Consider the following 15,124-nt stretch of genomic DNA (forward strand, 5'->3'; position numbering starts at 1 on the left):
CCGGCTCATAGTATTTGGTAGTCGTAGTTGTGTCTGTAAGTTTGCAGGCAAAGCAGTGTGTGTGTGTGTGTGTGTGTGTGTGTGTGTGTGTGTGTGTGTGTGCGCGCGCGCGTACACTTCCTTCTCCTTTAGAATATAGGAACTACAAGCACAAGGGACTGCCAATTTTCAAGCATTATCCCTCACAAAAGCAGGCAAGGGTACACACGCACACATATGGAAGTCGGGCTAGCAATGAGATACTTGGACGTAAAAACACTAACATTTAAGCAGATGCTTAGTGAGACCAACAGTCAAATTCTAGAACCTGGGGTAAAGAGCCATTTGAAGCAAAGTTTAAAAACAGGATGTGTGAGGAAAGGAACTAATGTGTGAGCCTTAGTCTCCTGAAGAATCTGCAGAAGTTTGTATTCTGAAAAATAGGTATTTTTCATATGCATTTAAGCTTATGTGATGAGGCAATGTAATCTCATTAAGTGGCACAATCTGGTCCATTCTATTGGATCATACTTTGTACAGAATAACAGAATTTACAGATTATTTTTTTCTAATCAGTGGACTGTTTTAAAATTCAAGAAGTACTATGTCTAGTAGTTGTTAGACCATTAAAGTCTAGCCATTCACTCATCTTAATTGATGAGTTTTCACTTGGCGATATTTTCTGATACAAGTCTATAAAACCCGAAGTGCAGATGTTTCATGGCTATAGGTGTGCTGTCACCTCCAAGAAGCATCAGCCAGGGTGTGGAGGTAGCTTGTTGTTTTCCTCATCTCTCAGCTCATCATTTCCAAGGAAACAGCCAGTTTTAACTCCCTTCAGCGCTGTGCATGTGGTGTCATTTGGCATTTGAAAACACGGTTTCAGCAGAACGAAAGCACACTTCCGTTTGCATGAATAACATTGAAGCTGGTTCCATCTGAGGACACACTCTGGGTTTCCATTTCACCCACACTGCCTCAGCAGCACATAAAAGCGGTCAGTGTATTCACGCCAGGAAGCAGCACAGACACAGCATAGCAGGCGATCTCCCCATTCAAAGAACTCAGTCTGATAATCTGCCTCCACCAGCCAATGGCAACCACGACCAAAGCCAGCTAGCCCTCAGGAAGGTGATGTCTGATGGACCAGTCAAGCCAGAAGGAGGTGAGCAGAAAGGCCCTGTTCAAAGCACACAGCAAGGACATCCCCCCAGTTTAAAGCTCTCGTCCTTAACTTTTAGGGTTTGTCTAATGAAATATGTTTATCCCCTTTTTAATGTGCTTTTGTGGGCATGGCATTTTAGGGTTTCATCAGCACCGTGTAAGTCCCAAGATCAGTCTCATAATATATTGACTACAGTGATTTGTATTTTTCTATGCACTGGGCGTCTTTTGACTTTTGTTGGAAAATAGTTTAACGGTATTCACATTGCAGAATGGAATGCATGCTATTAACCTAATCTGTTCAAGCATGACTATAAAATATGTTGCATTGTGATAAAAGTTTACATTGCTCACAATTCAAGTTAGCATACCAGTTGGAATGTAGATAAGTTTTTGTTGCATATTATTTGACGTGTATCATTTGGAAATGCTTAGAGGAAAGCAAAGGAAAAATTGTTAATGCACTCATTCCCCATGGCACAGAGGAAGTCCCCTCCTGAGCCTACGTGTTTCTTTAGCTGTTAAGTGTATCAGCTGTGTTGGGCATGTGAATATCCAAGTGCCTGTGTAATAAATAAAGTATCTTTATTTCATTCATAAACTATTGGGTTCTGAGCCATTGTTATGTGATGCAGCATAAAACGAGTGTGTCGGTTTTGTTTTGTTTTGGTTTGGTTTTTTCTCATTTAATTCCTTTCAGTTGGATGTGGTCACAGATACATGCTAGTTAGATCTAGGATGACAGAAACATTTGGGAGCATAACAAAGTTATACACTGGAAACAACCTGAGCCAGAAGGAAAAGCTTTGCAAAATAAAATCAGAGCTCACGTGGAAACATAAATGATTGATGGGGTTGGAAGAGTAGGCACCGCTTTGACTAGTCCTAAACTCCCTCCCACCTTGTCAGTCTTCTCAGATTTTTGCAAAGACAAAGGTAGATCCCCTGCCTGGATACGCAGCTAACTTTGATGTCACAGCTGCAGTAAGGAAGGAGAAAGCTGATGGCTATGGCTATCTTAACCCTAACATCTTCGGTTTCCACGCAACTAACAGTCACTGCCCATGACAGGAATTAAACTAGTATTGCTTTAAATTTTTGCTCCAACTTAATTCAAATTCACATCTAAAACTAATTTATCTAAAATTAGACTTTTCCTGAAATACACAGAAATCAAAATGTTTATGCCTTTCATCCTCCTCTAACATTTCTGTTTATTCTTAGAAAATTCGAGAAATCTAATGTGTTCCACGCACACATACCAGATATATGAGGGCAACAGATGCCAGAGGCAACAGAGAGGCAAACCACCGAGGGCCTCCTTAGATTTCCAGTTAGTTAAGGAAGCAGATAGCTTAAGCACAACACTGAGTGTGTTTTCCAGCTCAGTTTAAAGACTGCCATCAGAGTGCAATCTTCTTTTCCTTGTGTGTCTTCCTAGAATATTCTGAACATACTTAAAATACTACTCCTTCCCAGGCATAGTGCCAAATGCTTTTGAACCTGTGACTCAGAGGTAGGCAGATCTTGTGAGTTCCAATGTACCCAGGCCACAAGATGAGGAAAAACAAAAACATAAATTCTACTTCATGCCTTTTACTCTGTCAATAACTTGAGTTGATCTCTAGCTACCCACTGCATTGACTGAAATTGTCCCAGTAGTCATATTTCTGCCTTATTTTTAATATCATGATTTAGTTTTTACTATATACTTTTTGTCGACTTGTTCTTAAAGTATGTATGAAAATAATTTTAGCTCATTTTCTTTCAGTAATTCTCAAATACATATTTACATTTTAAGTGCTATAATTGAATTAGAAGTCACTCTTCGCTGATTTCAAAACAGAATGAAAACTAAGTAACAACAGTTTTCTTATTTATTTTGCCTAATCAGTGAAAAATTCCATTTTCCATTTTCTAAAATACACAGATACCTTCCCTGTTTGCATAAGTGTTATAGTTACAAGTAAACAATAATTATGTCAAGTCTTTATCATAAACATACTACAAAATTAAATTTATGTAAGTTAAATATTACTTACTTGGTCTAGAGAGTAGTGATCAGGATTGTGAATATACAACAAACTAGTAAGACCCTGTTTATTCCTTCACTTTCTACAGAAGTAGTGATGATATTTTATATTTTCATAAAACTCTATCATTTCAGTCCTCACATCATAGTTCATATAATCCCATTTCCATTCTGAGAATGAGTCTATTTAGATGGTTCTTAGCATACTACAAAGTGTTCCTTTCTCATTTTATCACAAGAAGTGGATGGGGTAGTCATTCAACTGTTCTACCCTGTTTTATGAGTGAATAGTTAGGTGTCAGGGAGTAGGACTCTAAGCCCACAGCTCGAAGTTTTCCCAGCTGTTCCTGTAACACTTGATTATGGCTTTGGATGCTTGCACTCTAAATGTAATAGCTCCTTTGAAATCCAGCTGTCCTATTTTAAATAAACATTTGTGACTTACTTCTTTGTTATCACTAAACATCTTACAAATTATTAGAAGTATGTAGAACTGGTAACGAGAAGAAATTTGACATTCTTAATCTACATGGTGCTGCTTCCACTGCTCAAAGCACAGACAGACAGCAGATAGGTCTCTAGAGGAAGCTGTGTGTGCATCCATAGGTAGCTGAATCAAAGGTGACAAAATTGTCCCTAAAGAGCTTTTCAAACATTTTATAAGCTTCGCTGCAGATTTTACGCTTGAACATAATATATGGGTCAAGCAAGAATTGCGGAAAAAGCCAATGGAACTTTTTCTCCCCCTCTGGAGCTTAGTTGCAGGCAAGGAAATTTGAAAGTTAAAAACTAGACTGATTGCACCAAATCAGCCTGATGCCAAATACTGGATTTATAATAAGAAACTTTAGCAAGTGTTTTTTCTGTTTTGTTTTGTTAGTTTGTTTTCTTCCGGTTTCCTTGGTTGAACATATGCTCTACTATTCATAACAGGTTAGGAAGCAGTTTTGATTATGTTTATTTTTACCATTCTTTTTTAACATAGATTTTTTTGAGGCAAGTTCTTACAGAGAAGCCATATAATCCAGAATAGCCTGAGATTCACTATGGCACAGGCTGGAGTATAAAACCATACCTGGCTCTTTACTATACAGTTTTGAAGATCATATCAAAATTCAAACAAACGTCAGAATTCTTAGAATCTAGACTGTTAACTTACTTGACAACTAAATATTGATTTTAAGTGCAATTTGAAGTATGCATTTCAGGTTCAGATTTAGAGAATATAGGGTAAGTGGACATATCCTTCCTCTTGATCACCAAAATAAGGGTGAGTGGGACAAATTGAGGATATGACATGAGAAGACAGTCTTACATTAAGAGATAGATTTGAAAGTTTCTTGGTGGGCCCAATTGTATGAAGAAAGTCCAAAGCTATTTCCACATGTGGCTGTTGGAGATACCACTGTCAATAAAGCTCATTGCAGGATGTTCCCTGTCCTGCATAGCCTTGGCAAACTCTTTCCAAGCCATCAATCACCCTGTGGGAGTTGCTTTCTTGGAGAAGTGGTAGTGGGTGGCTGGTTGGGAAAGGTTGGAGTCTGGGAGAGAAGAGAGTTGCTGGTTACAATGTTAGTAGCTAACCAATGTCTCAATATTTTTCTGATTCAAGCAGACAATTAGTTTTGTCAGAAAGGATTTAATGTGTTCTGTTCTGAAAAGGACAGGGCCCTAAGCAATGTAAAGTGGAAAACAAGACAAATGATATGGTCATTTGGGGATTGGAGTTGTCTTAATTGGGGGTATACAAGGTTAATAAACACAGATTTTACATTCTTCAATTTAATGCATTTGCGCAAAAATAAAGTCACATTAAAAATAAAACCTTTGGCAGTGTGAAATTACAGGAAAATTGATACTACCATCATTTCAACAGAGTAAATATGCTCCCCTCAAAAAGGCTAAGAAAGTCAATATTCAAACTGTTCACATTTTTCAGCTTTCAACAGTGCCTGTTGTATGGGGTAGGAGCATTCTTTGTCTGTGAAAATCAAAATGCTCTTTGAGCTTCCACATCTTCTTAGAATGATTATATGTGTTTTCAAATATTTTGTAAGCATTTAAGTTTATCACCAGAAATCTCGGCTATGCACGCAGAGTCACAGACAGCGACTGTAGTTCTAACTATATGATACTCCCATTGATGAACTTGCCTTCCTGAAGCTGAGCACATGGTTCCCCATCAGTGGGGACCTCCGTTCTTTTCTAGTCATAGTTATGAGACTCCAACAAACCTCTCACAAAATTTGATCTTGTCAACCCTGGTAATTTTCATTCATTTAATTTCATAAGACTAGTAACAGCCACTGGCCTTAAGTATCAAACTACCAAACTTGGTTTCAATGTTGTTATACCTCAGTATATTGACTAACTCTTGGACTAAATAACAAAGATGAGAATTTGATCAATAATCTAAAAAGTCCTAGTTTTTAAAAACAAGGATTCATTAAATGCTGCTTAGGCCTATGGCAAGAAATAACCTTGAAACAAAAATTTAAAATATATATGAAAGGAGCTATAGGTGTGAAATAGGATAAGAAGAATCTTCATGTATATACTACCATACTGTCAAAATATTAAACTATTTTTATTGTAATTCTATATTATATATATAATTGAATGCAAAGAAACTATAAAATTTTGTTTCAGAAGGTAACAGATATACAGAATTTTGATTGGGATGATGTTTGCTAAATGTGTCAAGAGATGTAGCATAGATAAGATTACGTAGTTTCACAATCAAATGAATTCATATCAACATTCTTCTGTGTGATCAAGTATACTGAAAATACAACTAATTTTTAGTACTTTGACTAAAAAACAAGTAATAATTTTACCAACAGTAAAAGGCATAAAAAAGTTACGGATTACAGGCATGGATGTCTTTCTTAAAAATACAAGAAAAGAAAAGAAAAGTTTGTCTTGTTTGTTCTTCAAAAGAGCATATCACTAAAGTCTGCTTTTCCTAATTGAACAACTCAGTTTCAAAACCACACACTTTCTAGTTCTGTAGGTCATTGTTTTTCCTTGATAAACAAAAATGGATATTTGTATGACTCTTGAACTCAAATTCTTTCAATATATGTAAATATATTAAACATTCTTAATTTTTAGTTATTTTGATGTGTTCCTCTTGCTAATAATATTACCTAAAGCAAATAACTACCAGGTTAATATCAACCAACTGTTAATTTGTAAGGATATTTAAAAGGCTTCATATAGAGTCTTTGATAATAATTTATATTTTTTATATCTGCTGGTTTTCAGTATTTACTCTAAGATTTTTTGTACCATAAAATAGTTGTTTATTAATCTTTCTTTTGTTCAAAGCAAGGAGAAAAGTCAAGTTTTTGTGTTAAGCATACTTTCTAGTTCAGACCATGACACTAGTCGCTAGAGTCATAACATTCTGAATGAAGCAAGTTCTGAAGAAACACAATGTGAAAGAAAGACATCATTAAGTGATGTCAACATTAATGTATCTGATGTCACCATATATGATTAATGTATATGATGGTGCCAGATAAGTGATTGTCAAAAAAGTTTTGCTAAATAGAATCAGTTTGTATTCCCAATTAGTTCCCATTCCATCACTGTAAGTTCTCACTGTTATCACTCACCAAGAAAGGCCCAGAAATCCTTTTAAGCACTCTTTAAGAAAATCAAATATTCATATTAAAATATTAGCCAGTTTTCATTCTCATTTCTTTCTCAAGTATGTAGTGAAGTTTACAAAAGCACCATAGCATGACATATTTTACTGATAATAATGTCAATAATTCCAAGTTCTCATAATTTTACTCTGATAAATGCCAATATATTTAGCCTATATAAATTCTCCTGAGTTATTAAATATTTTTAAGCTTGTGTACACATTGTGTTTGATGAAAATCATCCCTGCATTCCTTCCCCTGCAATTCTCCTGAATCTCTCTACCAGTTTCTCTCCCACCTTCCTCTGCTCTCTTTATGCCTTAAAACAACTGAGTACAACTAATACTGCTTGTATGTGCATAAAAGTAGGACCAGCTCCTAGAGCATAAGAAGACTTCGGGGGCCACATCTCTGAAAAAAACATAACTCTCCCTCTCCCAACATCCAAAATTTGGCTTCTCAGCAAGGGGTGGGATTTCATGAACTCCTCCCCTGCCAATTATTAAGTAATTTTTAAGATATACAAAGAATCATGAGACCAATATGTATAAGATCCACCAAGCAAATTTTTACACACAATCATATTTTTTACAACATCCAAAGACAGGAAAACAGTAAAGCCTTCCTCTCAAGACCCGCATACCCCGTTTGTCTCTAAGTTTTCTGTGTCTTAGATATCTCTACTACATTTAAGGACATGTTTCACATTTCATTTAATACTATCTTATAATTATTAAGTGTTTCAGAAAACATGTTTTTAAATTTATGTGAAAAAGGTAATTTTTCCTTGTGCATCAATTGGATTAAATTATGACAATATATCCAAATTCATTGGTTCTTCCTCCTGAGCTCTGACTGGTTAGTTGCTTACCAGCTCTTATCATGCCATCCTAAGCCCAGCATGAACTGATAACGCATTGTCACAGTAGAATAAATTGTATTTCTGTGTAATCTTTATTGCTTATCTCACATATTAAAAATATTTGTTTTAGCATAAAATACGAGAAATGAACATTATCACCTTGATTGAAATTTGAGGAGAAATGGGAGAACATGAGTTTATGGCCAACCTGGGTCTACAAAGTCAGTTCTAGGTCAACCTGGCATACAAAGTGAGACAACCCCCAAAAACAAAACGGTAAAAAAGGAGTGAAAAGAAATGTTGAAAGTTTCTTACCATCTGATAAAATAAGGAGCAGAATTTTTCCATATGAATTGGTACTCATAGTCATATATATATATATATGTATATTTTTAAGCACATTACATTTTAGACCATCTTCAAGCTGTGGTGATACTGCAGCAAACAAAATAGACATCTCCATCTTAAAACTCTTTCATCCTAATCAGTATTATTTATTAAATAACCAATTTATCAGTATCTGAGAAAAACTGAAGAGAAACTACATTTTCTCTAAGATCATCTGAAATGGAGATTGATATGTTGTCAATGACTTGAGTTTTTAATGCAACCAAACTTCATCATCTTTAGAAATATGTGGAAATAAAATTGTTTTTAATTTTTTTTCTTCTCTCTTTGAGAATTGTGAACATGTTATGATTGTATTCACCCCCCGCATCTTTTCTCAAATTCCCCTCCCCATCTACCCAACTTTGTGTCCTGTTTTTAACTCCATCAAGGGCAGTATGTGCTGCACAAATGTTCTTGGATGTGTGCCCTCCCACGAGAATATGGTTAACTTACCCGTGCTACACTATTAGAAAAAAACTGACCCTCCTTTTCTCAGAAAATAACAATTGCAGTAGCTCCACAAGTATGTGTGAGACTTCATGTCCAAGTCCCTTCTCTGTCCTGGAGTTTGGTCTGGCTTGAAATGCACAGGTGTTGTGCAAGCTCTCACAACCACTGTGAGTCCATATATGCAAATGCTCTATCATGTCTGGAATATGCTGTTTCCCTGTAGTCCTCCATTGACCCTGGATATTGCATTCTTTCTGCCCTCATGTCAGCAATGGCTACCGAGCGTTGGGAGGTGAGAATGAGGCATATTTGTTCCACCAAGGGCTGATCATTCTTCAGTCTCCTACTCTCTGAATGCACCCTGGCCTGTTGTGAATCTTTGCATTAAGTACCATCTTCTATAACAAAAATCTCCCTTGAAGAGGGTTGAGAGACCCATTAATCTATAGGTACAATGATAAATCATTAGGAATCAGTTTAATGCTATGTCCATTTAGCAGAATATAGTGGTAGGTAAATTGTACTAACCCAGCTCTGCTTTTTGTTGGAACAAACTACAAGAGGAATTTTTTTTAAAAAAAGGCTAGATCTCCTGGTTCTACACATGCATTTATCAAATGTTTTCTAAGCTTCCTCTCTACAATCATTGAATAAATTTAAGCATTATGAAAAATAACATTCAGTGTTGCTATAGTATTATCCACAGATGCTGATTTACTATTATTATTTTATTATTTCTAATGGAAATTTGCTCCCTTATTTCCTTTGAGTTGAATTTTACACATTACAGATTGGTGCTGTGTCAAAATGCTTCCCCAGATTTATGAAGTTCTGGATTCAATTTGTAGAACAACACAAAATCCAAAATAAACTGGTGGTCAAAACTGTAACCACAACATTTGGATATGTGAGGGCAGGAGGATCCCAAGTTTAAGGTTGTTGGTCTTAGTATCTTGTTAGCTCAGCTTGAGATACATAAGAACCTTTCTCAGATAAAATAAATGATAAAATGAATTTCATGGAGAAACCATTTGAATTTCACGTAATAGTAACATCTTGGTATCAAAATATTTATTATGGCTATTTCTAGAAGTACTTTCCAATCATTTGGCAAACTATCAAGTACTTCGTTTTTCTGAGTAATTTTTTCCTTTTGGGGTATCAGTTGTTAGGAATTCAGGTCAGACAAAGATTATATTTCTTCTTCAAACACAAATCAAACTAATACTGAAAAAAATAAGAGTCACCCATGAAAATGAAAGCTTTTAAAATTATCTCATCTAAATATAGTCCACTTAACACTATTTTTTTTTTTTGGTGTTTTTGAGACAGGGTTTCTCTGTATTGTTTTGGAGGCTGTCCTGGAACTCGCTCTGTAGACCAGGCTGGCGTCGAACTCACAGAGATCCGCCTGCCTCTGCCTCCCGAGTGCTGGGATTAAAGGCGTGTGCCACCAACGCCTGGCTTTAACACTAGTCTTTTATAGATAAAAATCTTTATTGAATTAGAGTCTTAATGAAAAAACAATACTTCCCTTGGTATAGTGTTGGGTCATTCTATTTACTTGAATGCAGCTAAAGTTATAATTAGATTTATTCAAGATAAATGAATTCACTTTCTTAATTTTACTTAAGGTATCTTAGTCAAACTTTATTCCACTATTCAATATGAAATTTTAGTGCTGATTTTAAAATGTGTTCAGGTTTTTTTCTTCCCAAATCAGCTCTGAATTAAATGATTCTCAGAAAAGGAAGACATCCTTAAAAGGGAAAATTATAAGATAGAGCCATGTACTATAGCATATGAGCCATTGTGTATAATTTATATATGAAAAATTCCTTTTTGTCTTAATATTAAATTAATTTGACTCGTGTTTGTTATGTTAAACACACCCTTACTTCTATATCCCAAGGGGAACATTGATTCTCTTTCTATAATACCGGAGTGATTGATTACTGAATATAGGAAAGACCTGCCAGTTACTAGTAGTATTAGTTAAAACAGAGCAAACTGATCATTGAATTGTCTTGAAAATTTCATTCTTTAAGACAATATGTAGGAAAGGGTGGCATATGAACATGATTAAGAGTGTTACAAATTTTCCTATAGAATATGAAAGGAAACTTTCTATCTGCATCTCTGGAAAAAAAGATCTGTGAATGTAGGCTAACTTAAGTGTCTCCATATTTTACAAGGAAAACAATTGCAGAACTTCTTGGATCATGGTTTGTATATGATATGAATATACATTATTCATTTGTATAGGAAATACTTACAATGACTATTATGTCGTTGGCTAGTAATTTGTTATTTAAAGATGTTTCAATGGCATCCTTGAATTCTTCAATTCCAAGGCTTACAGGTGGTTGGAGGTTCTTGCTTTCAATAATTTTCATTGTGAAAACTTACAATATGGAGCATGTTATCAGTATGCAAACAGCAGTATGGAAGCTTTCTGTTCCATTTTCCAGTTTAGAAAACACATTGTTTCCAAACTTGATATCAAATACACTGAAATTGATTTAGGAAAGATTTAGCTTCTAAAATATTATAAAATGCAACATGTCCCCTTAAATTAATGATCCTGAACTGTAATGGGAAATACTCAAAATTGTGATCAGACATTTCAATTCCACATTTTAGAAAAGGAAACAAAACTGAAAATCCCTTCAGGAGAGTAAGCACAGAAGCTAACAGCAGCAGTACCATGGCATGAAGCAAGGTTAAAAAAAGAAAGGAGGGAGGGAGGGAGTAGAGGACGGAAGAACAGAAGGGAAGAGAGTTGAAGGAACGAAGGGAGGGACAGAGGGACTGAGGTGGGGAGGAAGGCAGGTATGCAGGGGAGGGAAGAAAGGAAGAAAAGGTCCCTAAAGTTAAAACCCACTTAAATTTCTTAGGATACATGGTTTCTGAAATAGATAAATAACTCTGTTTTGTCATAATACTGTAATAAACAAAGTAATAATTGATTTATTTCTTGAATTTCAAACATTCTTTAAAATCCTACAGGCTGTGCCTATAAAGATAAGCATAAGTATTGAATAAATCAAGTCATTCAGGAACTGGCTCCGAACTGCCAGGGTAAGGAATTATACTGGAAATACTGACAAATAGGTCTTTGCTGTCCCAACTGTAAGACCAGGGATACAATGTCCAAGGCAGCAAGGCTAAGTCTGTACTGACCAATGCGTTCTAGATAACCAATGCTCTCTAGTTTTTTTTTTATTTGTTTGTTTGGTTGAGACAAGTAGATGTAATATAAAAATAAATTAGCAACTTTAAATTCTCCCGTTAAGTGTGAGATATAAACAATCATTAATCTTTACAGGAATTAGTTTTCCCACGGGGAAATGGTGGCTCTAGAGTAGGTGACATTTAGCGTTCTTAACCAGCCCCTAAGGGCCAGGGTTCCACGATAGCTGTCAGTTCCACGATTTGGTGATTTCTCTGAGGATAGTGCTACCATCGTGTGGTAGCAGGGTGGTAATGCTGCAGAGTCAAGTCGGGGCGGGGGAGGGCAGGGCATCCCAATAGAGATAACTAGATGAAGACAAATGTGCAAAGAGACAGTGTCATATTTAATTAGGATTGGCAACCAGGAAGTAATAAAACATAACAGCATCTAACCATAAAACAGCCAAAGGCAATGGCGAAGGGAAAGAATAATTTTAAACAGTTTGCATTGCCCCCAAGAGGGTAAAATGTTTACATGAAACGCCTCATCAACACTGGATATCAAGAAGGAATGGACTTTCTAACATCAGTTAGCATTCCCATCATGTGTATAATATTCAGCCTTTCCTGCAGTGGGGAGTTTTGTGAGCAGCATTTCAAAATGAACGTAGACATCTAAGAGTGATTCCTAAATATGTTTGGTATTTGTTAAAAACCTCAATTCTCTTGTGAAAAGATCATCTTACTATGCAATACACACATGCATGTCTACATGTAGCGTATTATATCAATTCTATGCAATATACAGGAGCACACCTTCATGTAGAGTATTATATGAACTCTGTTTCAAAGAGTTGGGAAGAGAAGTAGATGGGAACTATTCAAGCCATTATTTCAAACATCCTAAAATCATGGAAGACCAAGATTTTAATATTTCTTTGTTATTTTGCTCAAATGTAGAAAAACAAAATGATGCTAGACTAACATCAAATTCAAAGGTCTTTGCCTCTGTACCAGAATAGGAAATGAACAATTCTAGCATTTTTGAACATGATTCCTTCCACACAACATTACTATGCATAGTATTTTCTTCCATCATTCCAATGCAAATATCCATATGCTATACATGGTCTGTCATTACCTTGTTGTTATACTATGCCTTTCGATATTTAGTATATTAGCAATAAATAACTTCTTGAATCAAACCAGTTTTTGAGGGCATTTGGATTAAAAATCTGGTCAACAGATTTTATTTTTCCATGTTATAGCAGATAAAAAGTTGTCATTACTTAACTTTAATAAGCTACAAAACTTTGGTTTCAACAGTTTTTTTGGAAAAGGGAAAGGAAAATCTTCTACATCAGTTGTCACATTTTATGAGAGATGTGTATAATTTCTTTAAAATACACTATATATAAAATATGAAATACTGCCTGGTAGTTCATTGAGGCATTCTTGGTATTTAGGGAAAGAATCATTGGCATTGCTATTCATTCATTCATTTATTCATTCAATCTTTGTTTGTTCCTTCATCAAATATTAATTGATCACTCTTTGAGATCAAATGTCTAAGGACTACCAGCCATGTGGCATTAATGTAACAAGTATCACTCAAACTAGAAAGTGGCCATTTCCATAAACGATACATTGACCATGCATAATGGATCCTCCAAATTTAGGAATTGTTCTCATGCAAAGGAAATGGGAGATGCATGGAGCCTGTGATAACTGAAGTGATGTTCACAAATCAACTGGTTACTGTAGACATATGCCCTATAAGGTAGCATCTCTGATATGAAGTGTTCTTGCTCTTAGTAAAAGTTGTTTAAACTTAGTAAGATTAAGTTGTTTAAAATTACTGTCTGCTAATAGTCTTAGAAAACAGTACAATGAGGTTGGTTTGGTGTTTTTCTTTTAGTTAACAAATTTAATGTTTTTCTTTCAGTGTTACATTACCCACTATTAAAAATCTAGTGGTTTGGATTATTTTCAGTCAATTTAAAGCATGACAACTTTTATTAGTCTAAATTAATGGGATAATCTGAATCATTATTGGTTGCTTATAAAGTTTAACTAAGTAGGCACATTCATAATTTGATATTCTAGTCATGTTACCCTTAAATTTTTTAATTATGCATTTAAAATATTTTCTTTAACACTAATTATGACATCTAGGTTTCTTTTACATAAACTGAATAAAGTATTTAGCAAATATTAGAACTATTATTTGATACGAAACTAGACCTATGTAGGTAATTAGTATTTTATTAGTCATTATCACTCAGACCATCTTTTAAGTAGCAGTTTTCAATTTATAGCATCAGATATATAACTGAGTTATATAAAAAAATCTTTTTTCTTCTCCTGTTCTGAGGAAGGAATTCTACCATCATTGGAACAGATATGAAATTATATGGTAGCTTCTGAGAACATCTTATTGCTGTAATGGAACAGGAAGTCATAGAAGAAAAGCTAAATTCTTCGCAAGGCTTCATAGTAGCTACCCTGCCTGCCCTCAGTTTCCTGTATAATTTCTTTTAGTTTTCCTTTTATTTGGCTATATTAGTTAGAAGTCCTCCAGGCTAAGAATCATCATGATTATTGATTTCCTTAAGAAATATACAGGTCTCTCAATATGAAATGATTATCAATCCTTCACCCAGGAGCATGAACACATTCAAATAAAAGACTACTGATAGCTCAGCAATTGTGTAGTGAGGAAAGGATGTTAAATAGTCTTGCAGCTTGGAACACATCTAGACTTAAAATCAGGTAAAATCCTTGTTAAAGACCAGGTAAGCTCCAGTGAGCTTCTATAGACTGTAAATACCAAGAAAGAAGCAAGAGCTTGGGAACTGATACCCAGAAAGGAAAGAGGGCAAACCACTGGGCTCCTGTTCTCCACTGCTAGCTGGTCTCAGTCTTTAAAAGGTCATCATTATGGTGGCACTGTTTCCACATAGAAGCTCAACTTCGGGGTCTACAGAGTGAGCATAGATCAGGAGGGAAAAGGCCACTCAGTCTGCCAAGGGATGCATAGTAAGAGCTTCAAGTAATTGCTAAATCACTTCTCCCGCACAAAGTTTGAGCAGGCTCTGTCTCTCTTCTCTTCCTTCTCTGTGCATGGCAAGCCCCACCCATCCCCTTTCTATCCAGAGCTCTGCCAGGTACCAGTATCATCACACAGAGTATCATCACACACAGCACGTGTGTGAATGTGTTTCTATGGGTATGTGGACTCATGCATCCAAAAGGGAAACTCATGAAAACTCTGAAACAAGCCCCCATATCAATTACAGAATATCCAAGGGAGAGAAACACCTTTAGATTTAAAAACAAGAACACATTGAGGTTGGCAGAGCCACGTGTGAATTATCCATTCTGTCATGCCTTCTCCTTCTAATGAGAACCTTCTAATGG

General features: G+C 35.6%; 1 protein-coding gene across 1 annotated transcript in view; it reads left to right on the plus strand.

The window, feature by feature from the left end:
* The window catches only part of Pclo (piccolo presynaptic cytomatrix protein), a 348,891-nt gene that overhangs the window by 285,917 nt on the left and 47,850 nt on the right, over nt 1–15,124 (plus strand).

The sequence above is a fragment of the Mesocricetus auratus genome, unplaced genomic scaffold, assembly GCF_017639785.1.
Source record: "Mesocricetus auratus isolate SY011 unplaced genomic scaffold, BCM_Maur_2.0 Super-Scaffold_100043, whole genome shotgun sequence".
Lineage (NCBI taxonomy): Eukaryota > Metazoa > Chordata > Mammalia > Rodentia > Cricetidae > Mesocricetus > Mesocricetus auratus.